Source organism: Schistocerca serialis, chromosome 2 (genome assembly GCF_023864345.2).
Source record: "Schistocerca serialis cubense isolate TAMUIC-IGC-003099 chromosome 2, iqSchSeri2.2, whole genome shotgun sequence".
Classification (NCBI taxonomy): domain Eukaryota; kingdom Metazoa; phylum Arthropoda; class Insecta; order Orthoptera; family Acrididae; genus Schistocerca; species Schistocerca serialis.
The window spans coordinates 5,335,419-5,359,222 of NC_064639.1; positions in this window are offsets into that span (position 1 = coordinate 5,335,419).

Sequence of the window (23,804 nt, forward strand, 5' to 3'; positions counted from 1 at the left end):
CAAAACATAGTCAGTAAGAAGAGTCAGTCTTGTTGTACTTAAGTCGGCATTGTGCATTTTATATTTAATTCGGATGCAATTTCTGTGTTTCATCGTCAATAAGAAAGTCCAAGGGATACAGTCAACATGGAGTGAAACATCGGAATCTATAACTAGGGTCACAGGGACGGTTCAAAACATAGACAGTAAGATGAGTCAGTATTCTTGTACTTAAGTCGGCATTGTGCTTTTTGTATTTAATTCCGATGCAATTTCTGTGTTTCATCGTCACTAAGAAGGTCAGAGGGATACAGTGATACGGAAGTTAAGCACCGGAATCTATAACTAGAGTCACAGGAATGGTTCAAAGCATAGTCAGTAAGAGGAGTCAGTCTTCTTGTAGTTAAGTCGGCCTTGTGCCTTTTGTACTGAATTCCGATGCAATTTCTGTGTTTCATCGTCAATAAGATGGTCCAAGGGATACAGTAAAACCGAAGTGAAGCATCGGAATTTATAACTAGTGTCACAGGAATGGTTCAAAGCATCGACAGTAAGAAGAGTCAGTCTTCTTGTACTTAAGTCGGCATTGTGCATTATCTATTTAATTCCGATGCAATTTCGGTGTTTCATCGTCAATACGAAGGTCAGAGGTATACAGTAAACCTGAAGTGAAGCATCGGAATCTATAACTAGTGTCACAGGAATGGTTCAAAATATAGACAGTAGTAAAAGTCAGTCTTTTTGTACTTAAGTCGGCGTTGTGCCTTTTGTATTTAATTCCGATGCGATTTCTGTGTTTCATAGTCAATAAGAAGGTCCAAGGTGTACAGTAAACCTGAAGTTAAGCATCGGAGTCAATAACTAGTGTCACAGGAATGGTTCAAAACATAGTCAGTAAGAAGCGTCAGTCCTCTTGTACTTAAGTCTGCATTGTGCCTTTTCTATTTAATTCCGATGCTATTTCTGTGTTTCATCGTCAATAAGAAGGTCCAAGGTGTACTGGAAACCTGAAGTGAAGCATCGGAGTCTATAACTAGTGTCACAGGAATGGTTCAAAACATTGTCAGTAAGAAGCGTCAGTCCTCTTGTACATAAGTCGGCATTGTGCCTTTTGTATTTAATTCCGATGCAATTTCTGTGTTTCATCGGCAATAAGGTCAGAGGGATACAGTAAACCTAAAGTGAAGCATCGGAATCTATAACTAGTGTCACAAGAATGGTTCATAATATAGACAGTAGTAAAAGTCAGTCTTTTTGTACTTAAGTCGGCATTGTGCCTTTTGTATTTAATTCCGATGCAATTTCTGTGTTTCATCGTCAATAAGATGGTCCAAGGGATACAGTAAACCCGAAGTGAAGCATCGGAATGTATAACTAGTGTCACAGGAATGGTCCAATACATAGTCAGTAAGAAGCGTCAGTCCTCTTGTACTTAAGTAGGCATTGTGCCTTTTGTATTTAATTCCGATGCAATTTCTGTGTTTCTTCGACAATAAGGAGGACAAAGGGATACAGTAAACCTAGAGTGAAGCAACATAAACTATAACTAGTGTCACAGGGATGGTTCAAATCATAGACAGTAAGAAGAGTCGGTCTTCTTGTACTTAAGTCGGCATTGTGAATTTTGTATTTAATTCGGAAGCAATTTCTGTGTTTCATCGTCAATAAGAAGGTCAGTGGGATACAGTAATCCTGAAGGTAAGCATCGGAATCTATGACTAGTGTCACAGGAATGGTTCAAAACATAGACAGTAAGAAGAGTCAGTCTTCTTGTACTTAAGTCGACATTGTGCCTTTTCTATTTATATCCGAAGCAATTTCTGTGTTTCATCGTCAATAAGATGGTCCAAGGGATACAGTAAACCCGAAGTGAAGCATCGGAATTTAAAACTAGTGTCACAGGAATGGTCCAAAACATAGTCAGTAATAAGAGTCAGTCTTCTTGTAATTAAGTCGGCATTGTGCCTTTTCAATTTAATTCCGATGCATTTTCTGGGTTTCATCGTCAATGAGAAGGTCCAAAGGATACAGTAAACCTGGAGTGAAGCATCGGAATCTATAACTAGTGTCACAGGAATGGTTCAAAACATAGACAGTAAGAAGAGTCGGTCTTCTTGTACTTAAGTCGACATTGTGCCTTTTCTATTTATATCCGATGCAATTTCTGTGTTTCATCGTCAATAAGATGGTCCAAGGGATACAGTAAACCCGAAGTGAAGCATCGGAATTTATAACTAGTGTCACAGGAATGGTCCAATACATAGTCAGTAATAAGAGTCAGTCTTCTTGTACTTAAGTGGGCATTGTGCCTTTTGTATTTAACTCCGATGCAATTTCTGTGTTTCTTCGTCAATAAGAAGGACAAAGGGATACAGTAAACCTAGAGTGAAGCAACATAAACTATAACTATTGTCACAGGGATGGTTCAAATCATAGACAGTAAGAAGAGTCGGTCTTCTTGTACTTAAGTCGGCATTGTGAATTTTGTATTTAATTCGGAAGCAATTTCTGTGTTTCAACGTCAATAAGAAGGTCAGTGGGATACAGTAATCCTGAAGGTAAGCATCGGAATCTATGACTAGTGTCACAGGAATGGTTCAAACCATAGTCAGTAAGAAGAGTCTGTCTTCTTGTACTTAAGTCGGCAGTGTGCCTATTGTATTCAATTCCGATGTAATATCTGTGTTTCATCGTCAATAAGAAGGTCTAAGGGACACAGTAAACCTGCAGTGAAGCATCGGAATCTATAACTAGTGTCACTGGGATGGTTCAAAGCATAGACCGTAAGAAGAGTCAGTCTTCTTGTACTTAAGTCGGCATTGTGCCTTTTGTATTTAATTCCGGAGCAATTTCTGTGTTTCATCGTCAATAAGAAGGTCGAAGGGATACAGTAAACCTGGAGTGAAGCATCGGAGTCTATAACTAGTGTCACTGGAATGGTTAAAATCATAGACAGTAAAAAGAGTCAGTCGTCTTGTACTTAATTCGGCATTGTGCCTTTTGTATTTAATTCCGGTGCAATTTCTGTGTCTCATCGTCAATAAGAAGGTCAGAGGGATACAGTAAACCTGAAGTGAAGCAACGGCATCGATAACTAGTGTCACAAGAATGGTTCAAAACATAGTCAGTAAGAAGAGTCAGTCTTGTTGTACTTAAGTCGGCATTGTGCATTTTATATTTAATTCGGATGCAATTTCCGTGTCTCATCGTCAATAAGAAGGTCCAAGGGATACAGTCAACATGGAGTGAAACATCGGAATCTATAACTAGGGTCACAGGGACGGTTCAAAACATAGACAGTAAGATGAGTCAGTATTCTTGTACTTAAGTCGGCATTGTGCTTTTTGTATTTAATTCCGATGCAATTTCTGTGTTTCATCGTCACTAAGAAGGGCAGAGGGATACAGTAATCCGGAAGTTAAGCACCAGAATCTATAACTAGAGTCACAGGAATGGTTCAAAGCATAGTCAGTAAGAGGAGTCAGTCTTCTTGAAGTTAAGTCGGCCTTGTGCCTTTTGTACTGAATTCCGATGCAATTTCTGTGTTTCATCGTATATAAGATGGTCCAAGGGATACAGTAAAACCGAAGTGAAGCATCGGAATTTATAACTAGTTTCACAGGAATGGTTCAAAGCATAGACAGTAAGAAGAGTCAGTCTTCTTGTACTTAAGTCGGCATTGTGCATGTTCTATTTAATTCCGATGCAATTTCTGTGTTTCATCGTCAATAAGAAGGTCAGAGGTATACAGTAAACCTGAAGTGAAGCATCGGAATCTATAACTAGTGTCACAGGAATGGTTCAAAACATGGACTGTGGGAAGAGTCAGTCTTCTTGTACTTAAGTCGGCATTGTGTCATTTGTATTTAATTCCGATGCAATTTCTGCGTTTCGTCGTCAATAAGAAGGTCCAAGGGATACAGTAAACCTCAAGTGAAGCATCGGAATCTACAACTAGTGTCACAGGAATGGTTCAAAACATAATCAGTAAGAAGAGTCAGTCCTCTTGTACTTAAGTTGGCATTGTGCATTTCGTATTTAATTCCGATGCAATTTCTGTGTTTCACCGTCAATAAGAAGGTCAGAGGGATACAGTAAACCTGAAGTGAAGCATCGGAATCTATAACTAGTGTCACAGGAATGGTTCAAAACATAGACCGTAAGAAGAGTCAGTCTCCTTGTACTTAAGTCGGCATTGTGCCTTTTGTATTTAATTCCGGAGCAATTTCTGTGTTTCATCGTCAATAAGAGGGTCGAAGGGATACAGTAAACCTGGAGTGAAGCATCGGAGTCTATAACTAGTGTCACAGGAATGGTTAAAATCATAGACAGTAAAAAGAGTCAGTCTTCTTGTACTTAATTCGGCATTGTGCCTTTTGTATTTAATTCCGATGCAATTTCTGTGTCTCATCGTCAATAAGAAGGTCAGACTGATACAGTAAACCTGAAGTGATGCACCGGCATCGATAACTAGTGTCACAAGAAAGGTTCAAAACATAGTCAGTAAGAAGAGTCAGTCTTGTTGTACTTAAGTCGGCATTGTGCATTTTGTATTTAATTTGGATGCAATTTCTGTGTTTCATCGTCAATAAGAAGGTCCAAGGGATACAGTCAACATGGAGTGAAACATCGGAATCTATAACTAGGGTCACAGGGACGGTTCAAAACATAGACAATAAGATGAGTCAGTATTCTTGTACTTAAGTCGGCATTGTGCTTTTTGTATTTAATTCCGATGCAATTTCTGTGTTTCATCGTCATTAGGAAAGTCAGAGGGATACAGTAATCAGGAAGTTAAGCACCGGAATCTATAACTAGAGTCACAGGAATGGTTCAAATCATAGTCAGTAAGAGGAGTCAGTCTTCTTGTAGTTAAGTCGGCCTTGTGCCTTTTGTATTGAATTCCGATGCAATTTCTGTGTTTCATCGACAATAAGAAGGTCCAAGGGATACAGTAAACTTCAAGTGAAGCATCGGAATCTACAACTAGTGTCACAGGAATGGTTCGAAACATAATCAGGAAGAAGAGTCAGTCTTCTTGTACTTAAGTTGGCATTGTGCCTTTCGCATTTAATTCCGATGCAATTTCTGTGTTCCACCGTCAATAAGAAGGTGAGAGGGATACAGTAAACCTGAAGTGAAGCATCGGAATCTATAACTAGTGTCACAGGAATGGTTCAAAGCATAGACAGTAAGAAGAGTCAGTCTTCTTGTACTTAAGTCGGCATTGTGGCTTTTCTATTTATTTCCGATGCAATTTCTGTGTTTCATCGTCAATAAGAAGGTCAGAGGTATACAGTAAACCTGAAGTGAAGCATCGGAATCTATAACTAGTCTCACAGGAATGGTTCAAAACATAGTCAGTAAGAAGAGTCAGTCTTCTTGTACATAAGTCGGCATTGTGCCTTTTGTATTTAATTCCGATGCAATTTCTGTGTTTCATTGGCAATAAGGTCGGAGGGATACAGTAAACCTAAAGTGAAGCATCGGAATCTATAACTAGTGTCACAGGAATGGTTCAAAATATAGACAGTAGTAAAAGTCAGTCTTTTTGTACTTAAGTCGGCATTGTGCCTTTTGTATTTAATTCCGATGCGATTTCTGTGTTTCATAGTCAATAAGAAGGTCCAAGGTGTACAGTAAACCTGAAGTGAAGCATCGGAGTCTATTACTAGTGTCACAGAAATGGTTCAAAACATAGTCAGTAAGAAGCGTCAGTCCTCTTGTACTTAAGTCTGCATTGTGCCTTTTCTATTTAATTCCGATGCTATTTCTGTGTTTCATCGTCAATAAGAAGGTCCAAGGGATACAGTAAACCTGGAGTGAAGCATCGGAATCCATAACTAGTGTCACAGGAATGGTTCAAAACATAGACAGTAAGAAGAGTCAGTCTTCTTGTACTTAAGTCGACATTGTGCCTTTTCTATTTATATCCGATGCAATTTCTGTGTTTCATCGTCAATAAGATGGTCCAAGGGATACAGTAAACCCGAAGTGAAGCATCGGAATTTGTAACTAGTGTCACAGGAATGGTCCAAAACATAGTCAGTAATAAGAGTCAGTCTTCTTGTACTTAAGTCGGCATTGTGCCTTATGTATTTAGTTCCGATGCAATTTCTGTGTTTCATCGTCAATAAGAAGGTCCAAGGGAAACAGTAAACCTGAAGTGAAGCATCGGAATCTGTAACTAGTGTCACAGGAATGGTTCAAAACATAGATAGTAAGAAGGGTCAGTCTTCTTGTCCTTAAGTCGGCATTGTGCCTTTTAAATTTAATTCCGATGCAATTTCTGTGTTTCATCGGCAATAAGACGGTCCCAGGGATACAGTAAATCTGAAGTGAAGCATCGGAATCTATAACTAGTGTCACAGGAATGGTTCAAAATATAGACAGTAGGAAGAGTCAGTCCTCTTGTACTTAAGTCGACATAGTGCCTTTTGTATTTAATTCCGATGCGGTTTCTGTGTTTCATAGTCAATAAGAAGGTCCAAGGTGTACAGTAAACCTGAAGTGAAGCATCGGAATCTATAACTAGTGTCACAGGAATGGTTCAAAACATAGTCAGTAAGAAGCGTCAGTCCCCTTGTAATTAAGTCGGCATTGTGCCTTTTCTATTTAATTCCGATGCATTTTCTGGGTTTCATAGTCAATAAGAAGGTCCAAGGGATACAGTAAACCTGGAGTGAAGCATCGGAATCTATAACTAGTGTCACAGGAATGGTTCAAATCATAGACAGTAAGAAGAGTCAGTCTTCTTGTACTTAAGTCAGCATTGTGCATTTTCTATTTCATTCCGATGCAATTTCTGTGTTTCATCGTCAATAAGAAGGTCAGAGGTATACAATAAACCTGAAGTGAAGCATCGGAATCTATAACTAGTGTCACAGGAATGGTTCAAAACATGGGCAGTGGGAAGAGTCAGTCTTCTTGTACTTAAGTCGGCATTGTGTCATTTGTATTTAATTCCGATGCAATTTCTGCGTTTCATCGTCAATAAGAAGGTCCAAGGGATACAGTAAACCTCAAGTGAAGCATCGGAATCTACAACTAGTGTCACAGGAATGGTTCAAAACATAATCAGGAAGAAGAGTCAGTCTTTTGTACTTAAGTTGGCATTGTGCCTTTCGTATTTAATTCCGATGCAATTTCTGTGTTTCACCGTCAATAAGAAGGTCAGAGGGATACAGTAAACCTGTTGTGAAGCATCGGAATCTATAACTAGTGTCACAGGAATGGTTCAAAGCATAGACAGTAAGAAGAGTCTGTCTTCTTGTACTTAAGTCGGCATTGTGCCTTTTCTATTTAATTCCGATGCAATTTCTGTGTTTCATCGTCAATAAGAAGGTCAGAGGTACACAGTAAACCTGAAGTGAAGCATCGGAATCTATAACTAGTGTCACAGGAATGGTTCAAAACATAGTCAGTAAGAAGAGTCAGTCTTCTTGTACATAAGTCGGCATTGTGATTTTTGTATTTAATTCCGATGCAATCTCTGTGTTTCATTGGCAATAAGGTCAGAGGGATACAGTAAACCTAAAGTGATGCATCGGAATCTATAACTAGTGTCACAGGAATCGTTCAAAATATAGACAGTAGTAAAAGTCAGTCTTTTTGTAGTTATGTCGGCATTGTGCCTTTTGTATTTAATTCCGATGCGATTTCTGTGTTTCATAGTCAATAAGAAGGTCCAAGGTGTACAGGAAACCTGAAGTGAAGCATCGGAGTCTATAACTAGTGTCACAGGAATGGTTCCAATCATTGTCAGTAAGAAGCGTCAGTCCTCTTGTACATAAGTCGGCATTGTGCCTTTTGTATTTAATTCCGATGCAATTTCTGTGTTTCATCGGCAATAAGGTCAGAGGGATACAGTAAACCTAAAGTGAAGCATCGGAATCTATAACTAGTGTCACAGGGATGGTTCAAAATATAGACAGTAGTAAAAGTCAGTCTTTTTGTACTTAAGTCGGCATTGTGCTTTTGTATTTAATTCCGATGCGATTTCTGTGTTTCATAGTCAATAAGAAGGTCCAAGGTGTACAGTAAACCTGAAGTGAAGCATCGGAGTCTATAACTAGTGTCACAGGAATGGTTCAAAACATAGTCAGTAAGAAGCGTCAGTCCTCTTGTACTTACGTCTGCATTGTGCCTTTTCTATTTAATTCCGATGCTATTTCTGTGTTTCATCGTCAATAAGAAGGTCCAAGGGATACAGGAAACCTGGAGTGAAGCATCGGAATCTATAACTAGTGTCACAGGAATGGTTCAAAACATAGACAGTAAGAAGAGTCAGTCTTCTTGTACTGAAGTCGACATTGTGCCTTTTCTATTTATATCCGATGCAATTTCTGTGTTTCATCGTCAATAAGATGGTCCAAGGGATACAGTAAACCCGAAGTGAAGCATCGGAATTTAAAACTAGTGTCACAGGAATGGTCCAAAACATAGTCAGTAATAAGAGTCAGTCTTCTTGTAATTAAGTCGGCATTGTGCCTTTTCTATTTAATTCCGATGCATTTTCTGGGTTTCATCGTCAATAAGAAGGTCCAAGGGATACAGTAAACCTGGAGTGAAGCATCGGAATCTATAACTAGTGTCACAGGAATGGTTCAAAACTTAGACAGTAAGAAGAGTCGGTCTTCTTGTACTTAAGTCGACATTGTTCCTTTTCTATTTATATCCGATGCAATTTCTGTGTTTGATCGTCAATAAGATGGTCCAAGGGATACAGTAAACCCGAAGTGAAGCATCGGAATTTATAACTAGTGTCACAGGAATGGTCCAATACATAGTCAGTAATAAGAGTCAGTCTTCTTGTACTTAAGTAGGCATTGTGCCTTTTGTATTTAATTCCGATGCAATTTCTGTGTTTCTTCGTCAATAAGAGGGACAAAGGGATACAGTAAACCTAGAGTGAAGCAACATAAACTATAACTAGTGTCACAGGGATGGTTCAAATCATAGACAGTAAGAAGAGTCGGTCTTCTTGTACTTAAGTCGGCATTGTGAATTTTGTATTTAATTCGGAAGCAATTTCTGTGTTTCATCGTCAATAAGAAGGTCAGTGGGATACAGTAATCCTGAAGGTAAGCATCGGAATCTATGACTAGTGTCACAGGAATGGTTCAAAGCATAGTCAGTAAGAAGGGTCTGTCTTCTTGTTCTTAAGTCGGTATTGTGCCTTTTGTATTTAATTCCGATGCAATTTCTGTGTTTCATCGGCAATAAGACGCTCTATGGGATACAGAAAACCTGAAGTGAAGCATCGAAATCTATAACTAGTGTCACAGGAATGGTTCAAAACATAGGAAGTAGGAAGTGTCAGTCTTCTTGTACTTAAGTCGGCAGTGTGCCTATTGTATTCAATTCCGATGTAATATCTGTGTTTCATCGTCAATAAGATGGTCTAAGGGACACAGTAAACCTGCAGTGAAGCATCGGAATCTATAACTAGTGTCACTGGGATGGTTCAAAGCATAGACCGTAAGAAGAGTCAGTCTTCTTGTACTTAAGTCGGCATTGTGCCTTTTGTATTTCATTCCGGAGCAATTTCTGTGTTTCATCGTCAATAAGAAGTTCGAAGGGATACAGTAAACCTGGAGTGAAGCATCGGAGTCTATAACTAGTGTCACAGGAATGGTTAAAATCATAGACAGTAAAAAGAGTCAGTCTTCTTGTACTTAATTCGGCATTGTGCCTTTTGTATTTAATTCCGATGCAATTTCTGTGTCTCATCGTCAATAAGAAGGTCAGAGGGATACAGTAAACCTGAAGTGAAGCAACGGCATCGTTAACTAGTGTCACAAGAATGGTTCAAAACATAGTCAGTAAGAAGAGTCAGTCTTGTTGTACTTAAGTCGGCATTGAGCATTTTATATTTAATTCGGATGCAATTTCTGTGTTTCATCGTCAATAAGAAGGTCCAAGGGATACAGTCAACATGGAGTGAAACATCGGAATCTATAACTAGGGTCACAGGGACGGTTCAAAACATAGACAGTAAGATGAGTCAGTATTCTTGTACTTAAGTCGGCATTGTGCTTTTTGTATTTAATTCCGATGCAATTTCTGTGTTTCATCGTCACTAAGAAGGTCAGAGAGATACAGTAATCCGGAAGTTAAGCACCGGAATCTATAACTAGAGTCACAGGAATGGTTCAAAGCATAGTCACTAAAAGGAGTCAGTCTTCTTGTAGTTAAGTCGGCCTTGTGCCTTTTGTACTGAATTCCGATGCAATTTCTGTGTTTCATCGTCAATAAGATGGTCCAAGGGATACAGTAATACCGAAGTGAAGCATCGGAATTTATAACTAGTTTCACAGGAATGGTTCACATCATAGACAGTAAGAAGAGTCAGTCTTCTTGTACTTAAGTCGGCATTGTGCATTTTCTATTTCATTCCGATGCAATTTCTGTGTTTCATCGTCAATAAGAAGGTCAGAGGTATACAATAAACCTGAAGTGAAGCATCGGAATCTATAAATAGTGTCACAGGAATGGTTCAAATCATGGACAGTGGGAAGAGTCAGTCTTCTTGTACTTAAGTCGGCATTGTGTCATTTGTATTTAATTCCGATGCAATTTCTGCGTTTCATCGTCAATAAGAAGGTCCAAGGGATACAGTAAACCTGGAGTGAAGCATCGGAATCTATAACTAGTAAACCTCAAGTGAAGCATCGGAATCTACAACTAGTGTCACAGGAATGGTTCAAAACATAATCAGGAAGAAGAGTCAGTCATCTTGTAATTAAGTCGGCATTGTGCCTTTTCTATTTAATTCCGATGCATTTTCTGGGTTTCATCGTCAATAAGAAGGTCCAAGGGATACAGTAAACCTGGAGTGAAGCATCGGAATCTATAACTAGTGTCACAGGAATGGTTCAAAACATAGACAGTAAGAAGAGTCGGTCTTCTTGTACTTAAGTCGACATTGTGCCTTTTCTATTTATATCCGATGCAATTTCTGTGTTTCATCGTCAATAAGAAGGTCAGAGGTACACAGAAAACCTGAAGTGAAGCATCGGAATCTATAACTAGTGTCACAGGAATGGTTCAAAACATAGTCAGTAAGAAGAGTCAGTCTTCTTGTACATAAGTCGGCATTGTGCCTTTTGTATTTAATTCCGATGCAATTTCTGTGTTTCATCGTCAATAAGAAGGTCCAAGGGAAACAGTAAACCTGAAGTGAAGCATCGGAATCTATAACTAATGTCACAGGAATGGTTCAAAGCATAGATAGTAAGAAGGGTCAGTCTTCTTGTCCTTAAGTCGGCATTGTGCCTTTTGTATTCAATTCCGATGCAATTTCTGTGTTTCATCGGCAATAAGGTCAGAGGGATACAGTAAACCTGAAGTGAAGCTTCGGAATCTATAACTAGTGTCACAGGAATGGTTCAAAATATAGACAGTCGGAAGAGTCAGTCTTTTTGTACTTAATTCGGCATTGTGCCTTTTGTATTTAATTCCGATGCGATTTCTATGTTTCATAGTCAATAAGAATGTCCAAGGTGTACAGTAAACCTGAAGTGAAGCATCGGAGTCTATAACTAGTGTCACAGGAATGGTTCAAAACATAGTCAGTAAGAAGCGTCAGTCCACTTGTACATAAGTCTGCATTGTGCCTTTTCTATTTAATTCCGATGCTATTTCTGTGTTTCATCGTCAATAAGAAGGTCCAAGGGATACAGTAAACCTGGAGTGAAGCATCGGAATCTATAACTAGTGTCACAGGAATGGTTAAAAACATACACAGTAAGAAGAGTCAGTCTTCTTGTACTTAATTCGAAATTGTGCCTTTTCTATTTATATCCGATGCAATTTCTGTGTTTCTTCGTCAATAAGAAGGACCAAGTGATACAGTAAACCTGGAGTGAAGCATCGGAAACTATAACTAGTGTCACAGGGATGGTTCAAATCATAGACAGTAAGAAGAGTGAGTCTTCTTGTACTTAAGTCGGCATTGTGTCATTTGTATTTAATTCCGATGCAATTTCAGTGTTTCATCGTCAATAAGAAGGTCAGAGGGATACAGTAATCCTGAAGTTAAGCATCGGAATCTATGACTAGTGTCACAGGAATGGTTCAAAGCATAGTCAGTATTAAGAGTCTGTCTTCTTGTACTTAAGTCGGTATTGTGCCTTTTGTATTTAATTCCGATGCAATTTCTGTGTTTCATCGTCAATAAGACGGTCCAAGGGATACAGTCAACCTGGAGTGAAACATCGGAATCTATAACTAGGGTCACAGGCATGGTTCAAAGCATAGTCAGTAAGAGGAGTCAGTCTTCTTGTAGTTTAGTTGGCCTTGTGCCTTTTGTATTGAATTCCGATGCAATTTCTGTGTTTCATCGACAATAAGAAGGTCCAAGGGATACAGTAAACCTGAAGTGAAGCATCGGAATCTATAACAAGTGTCTTAGGAATGGTTAAAAACATAGACAGTAGGAAGAGTCAGGCTTCTAGTACTTAAGTCGGCATTGTGCCTTTTCTATTTGATTCGGATGCAATTTCTGTGTTTCATCGTCAATAAGACGGTCAGAGGGATACAGTAAACCTGAAGTGAAGCATCGGAATCTTTAACTAATGTCACAGTAATGGTTCAAAACATAGACAGTAGGAAGAATCAGTCTTCTTGTACTTAAGTATGCATTGTGCCTTTTGTATTTAATTCCGATTCAATTTCTGTGTTTCATCGTCAATAAGAAGGTCCAAGGGATACAGTAAACATGAAATGAAGCATCGGAATCTATAACTAGTGTCACTGGAATGGTTCAAATTATAGACAGTATGAAGAGTCAGTCTTAATGTACTTAAGTCGGCATTGTGCCTTTTGTATTTAATTTGGATGCAATTTCTGTGTTTCATCGTCAATAAGAAGGTCAGTGGGATACAGTAATCCTGAAGGTAAGCATCGGAATCTATGACTAGTGTCACAGGAATGGTTCAAAGCATAGTCAGTAAGAAGGGTCTGTCTTCTTGTACTTAAGTCGGCATTGTGTCATTTGTATTTAATTCCGATGCAATTTCTGTGTTTCATCGACAATAAGAAGGTCCAAGGGATACAGTAAACCTGAAGTGAAGCATCGGAATCTATAACAAGTGTCTTAGGAATGGTTCAAAACATAGACAGTAGGAAGAGTCAGGCTTCTAGTACTTAAGTCGGCATTGTGCCTTTTCTATTTGATTCGGATGCAATTTCTGTGTTTCATCGTCAATAAGACGGTCAGAGGGATACAGTAAACCTGAAGTGAAGCATCGGAATCTTTAACTAATGTCACAGTAATGGTTCAAAACATAGACAGTAGGAAGAATCAGTCTTCTTGTACTTAAGTATGCATTGTGCCTTTTGTACTGAATTCCGATGCAATTTCTGTGTTTCATCGTCAATAAGATGGTCCAAGGGATACAGTAATACCGAAGTGAAGCATCGGAATTTATAACTAGTTTCACAGGAATGGTTCAAATCATAGACAGTAAGAAGAGTCAGTCTTCTTGTACTTAAGTCGGCATTGTGCATTTTCTATTTCATTCCGATGCAATTTCTGTGTTTCATCGTCAATAAGAAGGTCAGAGGTATACAATAAACCTGAAGTGAGGCATCGGAATCTATAACTAGTGTCACAGGAATGGTTCAAAACATGGACAGTGGGAAGAGTCAGTCTTCTTGTGGTTAAGTCGGCATTGTGTCATTTGTATTTAATTCCGATGCAATTTCTGCGTTTCATCGTCAATAAGAAGGTCCAAGGGATACAGTAAACCCGAAGTGAAGCATCGGAATTTAAAACTAGTGTCACAGGAATGGTCCAAAACATAGTCAGTAATAAGAGTCAGTCTTCTTGTAATTTAGTCGGCATTGTGCCTTTTCTATTTAATTCCGATGCATTTTCTGGGTTTCATCGTCAATAAGAAGGTCCAAGGGATACAGTAAACCTGGAGTGAAGCATCGGAATCTATAACTAGTGTCACAGGAATGGTTCAAAACATAGACAGTAAGAAGAGTCGGTCTTCTTGTACTTAAGTCGACATTGTGCCTTTTCTATTTATATCCGATGCAATTTCTGTGTTTCATCGTCAATAAGATGGTCCAAGGGATACAGTAAACCCGAAGTGAAGCATCGGAATTTATAACTAGTGTCACAGGAATGGTCCAATACATAGTCAGTAATAAGAGTCAGTCTTCTTGTACTTAAGTAGGCATTGTGCCTTTTGTATTTAATTCCGATGCAATTTCTGTGTTTCTTCGTCAATAAGAGGGACAAAGGGATACAGTAAACCTAGAGTGAAGCAACATAAACTATAACTAGTGTCACAGGGATGGTTCAAATCATAGACAGTAAGAAGAGTCGGTCCTCTTGTACTTAAGTCGGCATTGTGAATTTTGTATTTAATTCGGAAGCAATTTCTGTGTTTCATCGTCAATAAGAAGGTCAGTGGGATACAGTAATCCTGAAGGTAAGCATCGGAATCTATGACTAGTGTCACAGGAATGGTTCAAAGCATAGTCTGTAAGAAGGGTCTGTCTTCTTGTTCTTAAGTCGGTATTGTGCCTTTTGTATTTAATTCCGATGCAATTTCTGTGTTTCATCGTCAATAAGACGCTCTATGGGATACAGAAAACCTGAAGTGAAGCATCGAAATCTATAACTAGTGTCACAGGAATGGTTCAAAACATAGAAAGTAGGAAGTGTCAGTCTTCTTGTACTTAAGTCGGCAGTGTGCCTATTGTATTCAATTCCGATGTAATATCTGTGTTTCATCGTCAATAAGAAGGTCTAAGGGACACAGTAAACCTGCAGTGAAGCATCGGAATCTATAACTAGTGTCACTGGGATGGTTCAAAGCATAGACCGTAAGAAGAGTCAGTCTTCTTGTACTTAAGTCGGCATTGTGCCTTTTGTATTTAATTCCGGAGCAATTTCTGTGTTTCATCGTCAATAAGAAGGTCGAAGGGATACAGTAAACCTGGAGTGAAGCATCGGAGTCTATAACTAGTGTCACAGGATTGGTTAAAATCATAGACAGTAAAAAGAGTCAGTCTTCTTGTACTTAATTCGGCATTGTGCCTTTTGTATTTAATTCCGATGCAATTTCTGTGTCTCATCGTCAATAAGAAGGTCAGAGGGATACAGTAAACCTGAAGTGAAGCAACGGCATCGATAACTAGTGTCACAAGAATGGTTCAAAACATAGTCAGTAAGAAGAGTCAGTCTTGTTGTACTTAAGTCGGCATTGAGCATTTTATATTTAATTCGGATGCAATTTCTGTGTTTCATCGTCAATAAGAAGGTCCAAGGGATACAGTCAAATTGGAGTGAAACATCGGAATCTATAACTAGGGTCACAGGGACGGTTCAAAACATAGACAGTAAGATGAGTCAGTATTCTTGTACTTAAGTCGGCATTGTGCTTTTTGTATTTAATTCCGATGCAATTTCTGTGTTTCATCGTCACTAAGAAGGTCAGAGAGATACAGTAATCCGGAAGTTAAGCACCGGAATCTATAACTAGAGTCACAGGAATGGTTCAAAGCATAGTCAGTAAGGGGAGTCAGTCTTCTTGTAGTTAAGTCGGCCTTGTGCCTTTTGTACTGAATTCCGATGCAATTTCTGTGTTTCATCGTCAATAAGATGGTCCAAGGGATACAGTAATACCGAAGTGAAGCATCGGAATTTATAACTAGTTTCACAGGAATGGTTCAAATCATAGACAGTAAGAAGAGTCAGTCTTCTTGTACTTAAGTCGGCATTGTGCATTTTCTATTTCATTCCGATGCAATTTCTGTGTTTCATCGTCAATAAGAAGGTCAGAGGTATACAATAAACCTGAAGTGAAGCATCGGAATCCATAACTAGTGTCACAGGAATGGTTCAAAACATGGACAGTGGGAAGAGTCAGTCTTCTTGTACTTAAGTCGGCATTGTGTCATTTGTATTTAATTCCGATGCAATTTCTGCGTTTCATCGTTAATAAGAAGGTCCAAGGGATACAGTAAACCTCAAGTGAAGCATCGGAATCTACAACTAGTGTCACAGGAATGGTTCAAAACATAATCAGGAAGAAGAGTCAGTCATCTTGTACTTAAGTTGGCATTGTGCCTTTCGTATTTAATTCCGATGCAATTTCTGTGTTTCACCGTCAATAAGAAGGTCAGAGGGATACAGTAAACCTGAAGTGAAGCTTCGGAATCTATAACTAGTGTCACAGGAATGGTTCAAAGCATAGACAGTAAGAAGAGTCAGTCTTCTTGTACTTAAGTCGGCATTGTGCCTTTTCTATATAATTCCGATGCAATTTCTGTGTTTCATCGTCAATAAGAAGGTCAGAGGTACACAGTAAACCTGAAGTGAAGCATCGGAATCTATAACTAGTGTCACAGGAATGGTTCAAAACATAGTCAGTAAGAAGAGTCAGTCTTCTTGTACATAAGTCGGCATTGTGCCTTTTGTATTTAATTCCGATGCAATTTCTGTGTTTCATCGTCAATAAGAAGGTCCAAGGGAAACAGTAAACCTGAAGTGAAGCATCGGAATCTATAACTAATGTCACAGGAATGGTTCAAAGCATAGATAGTAAGAAGGGTCAGTCTTCTTGTCCTTAAGTCGGCATTGTGCCTTTTGTATTCAATTCCGATGCAATTTCTGTGTTTCATCGGCAATAAGGTTAGAGGGATACAGTAAACCTGAAGTGAAGCATCGGAATCTATAACTAGTGTCACAGGAATGGTTCAAAATATAGACAGTAGGAAGAGTCAGTCTTGTTGTACTTAAGTCGGCATTGTGCCTTTTGTATTTAATTCCGATGCGATTTCTGTGTTTCATAGTCAATAAGAATGTCCAAGGTGTACAGTAAACCTGAAGTGAAGCATCGGAGTCTGTAACTAGTGTCACAGGAATGGTTCAAAACATAGTCAGTAAGAAGCGTCAGTCCTCTTGTACATAAGTCTGCATTGTGCCTTTTCTATTTAATTCCGATGCTATTTCTGTGTTTCATCGTCAATAAGAAGGTCCAAGGGATACAGTAAACCTGGAGTGAAGCATCGGAATCTATAACTAGTGTCACAGGAATGGTTAAAAACATACACAGTAAGAAGAGTCAGTCTTCTTGTACTTAAGTCGAAATTGTGCCTTTTCTACTTATATCCGATGCAATTTCTGTGTTTCTTCGTCAATAAGAAGGACCAAGTGATACAGTAAACCTGGAGTGAAGCATCGGAAACTATAACTAGTGTCACAGGGATGGTTCTAATCATAGACAGTAAGAAGAGTCAGTCTTCTTGTACTTAAGTCGGCATTGTGTCTTTTGTATTTAATTCCGATGCAATTTCTGTGTTTCATCGTCAATAAGAAGGTCAGAGGGATACAGTAATCCTGAAGTTAAGCATCGGAATCTATGACTAGTGTCACAGGAATGGTTCAAAGCATAGTCAGTATTAAGAGTCTGTCTTCTTGTTCTTAAGTCGGTATTGTGCCTTTTGTATTTAATTCCGATGCAATTTCTGTGTTTCATCGTCAATAAGACGGTCCAAGGGAGACAGTCTACCTGGAGTGAAACATCGGAATCTATAACTAGGGTCACAGGAATGGTTCAAAGCATAGTCAGTAAGAGGAGTCAGTCTTCTTGTAGTTTAGTTGGCCTTGTGCCTTTTGTATTGAATTCCGATGCAATTTCTGTGTTTCATCGACAATAAGAAGGTCCAAGGGATACAGTAAACCTGAAGTGAAGCATCGGAATCTATAACAAGTGTCTTAGGAATGGTTCAAAACATAGACAGTAGGAAGAGTCAGGCTTCTAGTACTTAAGTCGGCATTGTGCCTTTTCTATTTGATTCGGATGCAATTTCTGTGTTTCATCGTCAATAAGACGGTCAGAGGGATACAGTAAACCTGAAGTGAAGCATCGGAATCTTTAACTAATGTCACAGTAATGGTTCAAAACATAGACAGTAGGTAGAATCAGTCTTCTTGTACTTAAGTATGCATTGTGCCTTTTGTATTTAATTCCGATTCAATTTCTGTGTTTCATCGTCAATAAGAAGGTCCAAGGGATACAGTAACCCTGAAGTGAAGCATAGGAATCTATAACTAGTGTCACAGGAATGGTTCAAAACATAATCAGGAAGAAGAGTCAGTCATCTTGTACTTAAGTTGGCATTGTGCCTTTCGTATTTAATTCCGATGCAATTTCTGTGTTTCACCGTCAATAAGAAGGTCAGAGGGATACAGTAAACCTGAAGTGAAGCTTCGGAATCTATAACTAGTGTCACAGGAATGGTTCAAAGCATAGACAGTAAGAAGAGTCAGTCTTCTTGTACTTAAGTCGGCATTGTGCCTTTTCTATTTAATTCCGATGCAATTTCTGTGTTTCATCGTCAATAAGAAGGTCAGAGGTACACAGTAAACCTGAAGTGAAGCATCGGAATCTATAACTAGTGTCACAGGAATGGTTCAAAACATAGTCAGTAAGAAGAGTCAGTCTTCTTGTACATAAGTCGGCATTGTGCCTTTTGTATTTAATTCCGATGCAATTTCTGTGTTTCATCGTCAATAAGAAGGTCCAAGGGAAACAGTAAACCTGAAGTGAAGCATCGGAATCTATAACTAATGTCACAGGAATGGTTCAAAGCATAGATAGTAAGAAGGGTCAGTCTTCTTGTCCTTAAGTCGGCATTGTGCCTTTTGTATTCAATTCCGATGCAATTTCTGTGTTTCATCGGCAATAAGGTTAGAGGGATACAGTAAACCTGAAGTGAAGCATCGGAATCTATAACTAGTGTCACAGGAATGGTTCAAAATATAGACAGTAGGAAGAGTCAGTCTTGTTGTACTTAAGTCGGCATTGTGCCTTTTGTATTTAATTCCGATGCGATTTCTGTGTTTCATAGTCAATAAGAATGTCCAAGGTGTACAGTAAACCTGAAGTGAAGCATCGGAGTCTATAACTAGTGTCACAGGAATGGTTCAAAACATAGTCAGTAAGAAGCGTCAGTCCTCTTGTACATAAGTCTGCATTGTGCCTTTTCTATTTAATTCCGATGCTATTTCTGTGTTTCATCGTCAATAAGAAGGTCCAAGGGATACAGTAAACCTGGAGTGAAGCATCGGAATCTATAACTAGTGTCACAGGAATGGTTAAAAACATACACAGTAAGAAGAGTCAGTCTTCTTGTACTTAAGTCGAAATTGTGCCTTTTCTACTTATATCCGATGCAATTTCTGTGTTTCTTCGTCAATAAGAAGGACCAAGTGATACAGTAAACCTGGAGTGAAGCATCGGAAACTATAACTAGTGTCACAGGGATGGTTCTAATCATAGACAGTAAGAAGAGTCAGTCTTCTTGTACTTAAGTCGGCATTGTGTCTTTTGTATTTAATTCCGATGCAATTTCTGTGTTTCATCGTCAATAAGAAGGTCAGAGGGATACAGTAATCCTGAAGTTAAGCATCGGAATCTATGACTAGTGTCACAGGAACGGTTCAAAGCATAGTCAGTATTAAGAGTCTGTCTTCTTGTTCTTAAGTCGGTATTGTGCCTTTTGTATTTAATTCCGATGCAATTTCTGTGTTTCATCGTCAAGAAGACGGTCCAAGGGAGACAGTCTACCTGGAGTGAAACATCGGAATCTATAACTAGGGTCACAGGAATGGTTCAAAGCATAGTCAGTAAGAGGAGTCAGTCTTCTTGTAGTTTAGTTGGCCTTGTGCCTTTTGTATTGAATTCCGATGCAATTTCTGTGTTTCATCGACAATAAGAAGGTCCAAGGGATACAGTAAACCTGAAGTGAAGCATCGGAATCTATAACAAGTGTCTTAGGAATGGTTCAGAACATAGACAGTAGGAAGAGTCAGGCTTCTAGTACTTAAGTCGGCATTGTGCCTTTTCTATTTGATTCGGATGCAATTTCTGTGTTTCATCGTCAATAAGACGGTCAGAGGGATACAGTAAACCTGAAGTGAAGCATCGGAATCTTTAACTAATGTCACAGTAATGGTTCAAAACATAGACAGTAGGTAGAATCAGTCTTCTTGTACTTAAGTATGCATTGTGCCTTTTGTATTTAATTCCGATTCAATTTCTGTGTTTCATCGTCAATAAGAAGGTCCAAGGGATACAGTAAACATGAAATGAAGCATCGGAATCTATAACTAGTGTCACTGGAATGGTTCAAATTATAGACAGTATGAAGAGTCAGTCTTAATGTACTTAAGTCGGCATTGTGCCTTTTGTATTTAATTTGGATGCAATTTCTGTGTTTCATCGTCAATAAGAAGGTCTAAGGGACACAGTAAACCTGCAGTGAACCATCGGAAACTATAACTAGTGTCACAGGGATGGTTCAAAGCATAGACAGTAAGAAGAGTCAGTCTTCGTGTACTTAAGTCGGCATTGTGCCTTTTGTATTTAATTCCGATGCAATTTCTGTGTTTCATCGTCAATAAGAAGGTCCAAGGGATACAGTCAACCTGGAGTGAAACATCGGAATCTATAACTAGTGTCACAGGGACGGTTCAAAACATAGACAGTAAGATGAGTCAGTATTCTTGTACTTAAGTCGGCATTGTGCTTTTTGTATTTAATTCCGATGCAATTTCTGTGTTTCATCGTCACTAAGAAGGTCAGAGGGATACAGTAATCCGGAAGTTAAGCATCGGAATCTATAACTAGAGTCACAGGAATGGTTCAAAGCATTGTCAGTAAGAAGAGTCAGTCTTCTTGTAGTTAAGTCGGCCTCGTGCCTTTTGTACTGAATTCCGATGCAATTTCTGTGTTTCATCGTCAATAAGATGGTCCAAGGGATACAGTAAAACCGAAGTGAAGCATCGGAATTTATAACTAGTGTCACAGGAATGGTTCAAAGCATAGACAGTAAGAAGAGTCAGTCTTCTTGTACTTAAGTCGGCATTGTGCATTTTCTATTTCATTCCGATGCAATTTCTGTGTTTCATCGTCAATAAGAAGGTCAGAGGTATACAATAAACCTGAAGTGAAGCATCGGAATCCATAACTAGTGTCACAGGAATGGTTCAAAACATGGACAGTGGGAAGAGTCAGTCTTCTTGTACTTAAGTCGGCATTGTGTCATTTGTATTTAATTCCGGTGCAATTTCTGCGTTTCATCGTCAATAAGATGGTCCAAGGGATACAGTAAACCTCAAGAGAAGCATCGGAATCTACAACTAGTGTCACAGGAATGGTTCAAAACATAATCAGGAAGAAGAGTCAGTCATCTTGTACTTAAGTTGGCATTGTGCCTTTCGTATTTAATTCCGATGCAATTTCTGTGTTTCACCGTCAATAAGAAGGTCAGAGGGATACAGTAAACCTGAAGTGAAGCTTCGGAATCTATAACTAGTGTCACAGGAATGGTTCAAAGCATAGACAGTAAGAAGAGTCAGTCTTCTTGTACTTAAGTCGGCATTGTGCCTTTTCTACTTAATTCCGATGCAATTTCTGTGTTTCATCGTCAATAAGAAGGTCAGAGGTACACAGTAAACCTGAAGTGAAGCATCGGAATCTATAACTAGTGTCACAGGAATGGTTCAAAACATAGTCAGTAAGAAGAGTCAGTCTTCTTGTACATAAGTCGGCATTGTGCCTTTTGTATTTAATTCCGATGCCATTTCTGTGTTTCATCGTCAATAAGAAGGTCCAAGGGAAACAGTAAACCTGAAGTGAAGCATCGGAATCTATAACTAATGTCACAGGAATGGTTCAAAGCATAGATAGTAAGAAGGGTCAGTCTTCTTGTCCTTAAGTCGGCATTGTGCCTTTTGTATTCAATTCCGATGCAATTTCTGTGTTTCATCGGCAATAAGGTTAGAGGGATACAGTAAACCTGAAGTGAATCATCGGAATCTATGACTAGTGTCACAGGAATGGTTCAAAGCATAGTCAGTATTAAGAGTCTGTCTTCTTGTTCTTAAGTCGGTATTGTGCCTTTTGTATTTAATTCCGATGCGGTTTCTGTGTTTCATAGTCAATAAGAATGTCCAAGGTGTACAGTAAACCTGAAGTGAAGCATCGGAGTCTATAACTAGTGTCACAGGAATGGTTCAAAACATAGTCAGTAAGAAGCGTCAGTCCTCTTGTACATAAGTCTGCATTGTGCCTTTTCTATTTAATTCCGATGCTATTTCTGTGTTTCATCGTCAATAAGAAGGTCCAAGGGATACAGTAAACCTGGAGTGAAGCATCGGAATCTATAACTAGTGTCACAGGAATGGTTAAAAACATACACAGTAAGAAGAGTCAGTCTTCTTGTACTTAAGTCGAAATTGTGCCTTTTCTATTTATATCCGATGCAATTTCTGTGTTTCTTCGTCAATAAGAAGGACCAAGTGATACAGTAAACCTGGAGTGAAGCATCGGAAACTATAACTAGTGTCACAGGGATGGTTCTAATCATAGACAGTAAGAAGAGTCAGTCTTTTTGTACTTAAGTCGGCATTGTGCCTTTTGTATTTAATTCCGATGCAATTTCTGTGTTTCATCGTCAATAAGAAGGTCAGAGGGATACAGTAATCCTGAAGTTAAGCATCGGAATCTATGACTAGTGTCACAGGAATGGTTCAAAGCATAGTCAGTATTAAGAGTCTGTCTTCTTGTTCTTAAGTCGGTATTGTGCCTTTTGTATTTAATTCCGATGCAATTTCTGTGTTTCATCGTCAATAAGACGGTCCAAGGGAGACAGTCAACCTGGAGTGAAACATCGGAATCTATAACTAGGGTCACAGGAATGGTTCAAAGCATAGTCAGTAAGAGGAGTCAGTCTTCTTGTAGTTTAGTTGGCCTTGTGCCTTTTGTATTGAATTCCGATGCAATTTCTGTGTTTCATCGACAATAAGAAGGTCCAAGGGATACAGTAAACCTGAAGTGAAGCATCGGAATCTATAACAAGTGTCTTAGGAATGGTTCAAATCATAGACAGTAGGAAGAGTCAGGCTTCTAGTACTTAAGTCGGCATTGTGCCTTTTCTATTTGATTCGGATGCAATTTCTGTGTTTCATCGTCAATAAGACGGTCAGAGGGATACAGTAAACCTGAAGTGAAGCATCGGAATCTTTAACTAATGTCACAGTAATGGTTCAAAACATAGACAGTAGGTAGAATCAGTCTTCTTGTACTTAAGTATGCATTGTGCCTTTTGTATTTAATTCCGATTCAATTTCTGTGTTTCATCGTCAATAAGAAGGTCCAAGGGATACAGTAAACATGAAATGAAGCATCGGAATCTATAACTAGTGTCACTGGAATGGTTCAAATTATAGACAGTATGAAGAGTCAGTCTTAATGTACTTAAGTCGGCATTGTGCCTTTTGTATTTAATTTGGATGCAATTTCTGTGTTTCATCGTCAATAAGAAGGTCTAAGGGACACAGTAAACCTGCAGTGAAACATCGGAATCTATAACTAGTGTCACAGGGATGGTTCAAAGCATAGACAGTAAGAAGAGTCAGTCTTCGTGTACTTAAGTCGGCATTGTGCCTTTTGTATTTAATTCCGATGCAATTTCTGTGTTTCATCGTCAATAAGAAGGTCCAAGGGATACAGTCAACCTGGAGTGAAACATCGGAATCTATAACTAGTGTCACAGGGACGGTTCAAAACATAGACAGTAAGATGAGTCAGTATTCTTGTACTTAAGTCGGCATTGTGCTTTTTGTATTTAATTCCGATGCAATTTCTGCGTTTCATCGTCACTAAGAAGGTCAGAGGGATACAGTAATCCGGAAGTTAAGCATCGGAATCTATAACTAGAGTTACAGGAATGGTTCAAAGCATTGTCAGTAAGAAGAGTCAGTCTTCTTGTAGTTAAGTCGGCCTTGTGCCTTT